Source organism: Crinia signifera, chromosome 3, assembly GCF_055691185.1.
Source record: "Crinia signifera chromosome 3, ASM5569118v1, whole genome shotgun sequence".
Classification (NCBI taxonomy): Eukaryota; Metazoa; Chordata; class Amphibia; order Anura; family Myobatrachidae; genus Crinia; species Crinia signifera.
The window spans coordinates 179095089-179097254 of NC_139219.1; positions in this window are offsets into that span (position 1 = coordinate 179095089).

The following is a 2166-nucleotide window of genomic DNA, read 5'->3' on the forward strand; positions in this document are numbered from 1 at the left end:
TCCCACTTGTCATTACTGGCTGCAAACTGCATGGGAGAATATTACACTGTCAAAACACAGAGCAAAGGCAGTATAAACTTGGCCAATGGGTAACTGCGGGGGGGATTAATATAAATATATATATATCCTATATATTTAGCCAGATCTGTCAATCACCTGTGTGTATAATGCTGGGCGGAGTTACTGCCCCCCTGGCCAGCATTATACACACAGAGTGATTAACAGATTGACTTAGAATATTCTGCCCCCCGCCCCCCCAATCTTATGCACACACACACAGATCCCCCCCAGCACAGCATTACCACCCCAGCCACCGCCACTCCCCCTGTCCAGTGCCCCATTCCCCCCTCCAACGCTACACGCTGGGAGCCGCAGCGTCCACTCTACCCCCAGCTCCCTAACCCATCACATCTCCCTGCGGACAGGGAGTCGGCACCTGCCTGCATAAAATTTCAGGCTGACTCACTACAGTCCCCAGCACGGGGCTGCAGTGCACCCAAGCTCATGCTGCCCGCTCCTCTTCTCCCCATGCCACCTGCCACTGCCTCCTCCCCCAGCACATGGGGGGTTTAATGTTAATCTCGCTGCAGCCACCAGGGCTGACCCGGGGCTGCAGCGTACGAGTGCCCCCTTTCCCCCTCCAACGCCGCACACTGGAAGATACAGCACCCGACTACCCCAGCTTCCTGACCTGTCACATCTCCCTGTGTACAGGCAGTCAGCGCGTCACTCAGCTGGCCAGCACCACCTAACAGTCGGCTTGCTTCCCAGAATGCAGTGGCTCCCAGCACCCTGCAGCCTCCCTCTGACAATTCCACCCAGGGGTGCAAACAAAAGGTAGCCACGGGAGGGGACTGGTGTCATTGACTCGCACCCACACATTTACTTTCAGCACTTGCCCCCCCCAACACATTTTTACATTTGTCGCCAAGCGCACATTGGGGGTTATTCTTATTCCTTCGCTCCTACATGCCTTCGCATGGAGGACCGTTTTTGCGCATCTGCGCAGATGTAGGGTGCATGTACCCACTGCAAACTTTGGTTAGTTGGGGGCACGCACCCTAGACAGGGGGCAGAGAAGGACCGGGTCGCCGGGCTGCCTCATTACCATATGGGAACGCCCAGTGTTCCATGGGCGTTCCCATGAGAATGCTGGGCATTCTCATGGTAATGAGGCTGTGACAAGGGTGCGGGGGGCTGGCAGCTGACATCACCGGATGTCAGCTGCCCGCCCATATCCGACCCAGCATACACGCATATGGAAGTGACTTGAAAATCACTTTTATATACGTGTACCTTCCACATCTTCTGATGGTCGGCGACCATCGAAAGATGTGGGAGGTTACCCGCGGCATACGAATGGATGTTTATGCTTAACATCCATGTGCAGCCTGTGCGGGCAAACCCGTGCTGCAAGGGGTCGGTCATTGGCCTGGTGGGCTTTGGTGAATTTGCAAGGCTGTGAATTTGCAAACTTGCGAATCAACCTGAATAACCCCCATTGTCCAGTGTCCCTGCAATGCTGTAGGAGACATTATCAGCGTGCTCCTGAAGTCCACGGCCACAATAATGTCTATATATTCATGTCCCACCAAACCCTGCACCTCCCCCACCTACAGCACCCCGAGACACCCACCAATGCCTCTCCCCCACCTACGCCCACCCGCACCTGAGCCACAATATCCTTGCATCTGCCACCTCCCCACAAATACCACCCCTGCACACACCCGCTCCTCCACAACCCGAGGTACCACTGCATACACCCCCGCATGCCGTACACCCTCATCACTTGGGAGCAGGTGTGGGTGCTGAAGCCGCTACACATGTGCTGCGCTTCCTGCCCGCCAGCATCTCCTGCCCCAAAACCCAGCCAGCCCTGGCACCAACATCACTCATTACTAGCGCACAGCATCACCCGGACAACCTACTCACCACCCTGCATGCACACCCGCTGCCTGCTAATGAAATGCCCAGAACCGGCTCACTTGCCAACACACCTATGCCGAGCCAAACCCCACCCGCCTCCCTCAACCGCATGTGGTGCACGTCCTGCCTACCAGCGCCTCCTGCCCTGGGACCCAGGCACCCCCAGCTCCATAATCATACAGTACATGGCCAGTAGCACCCTGCATCTATGACTGCGGACCCCCGCTTGGTAGATATGGC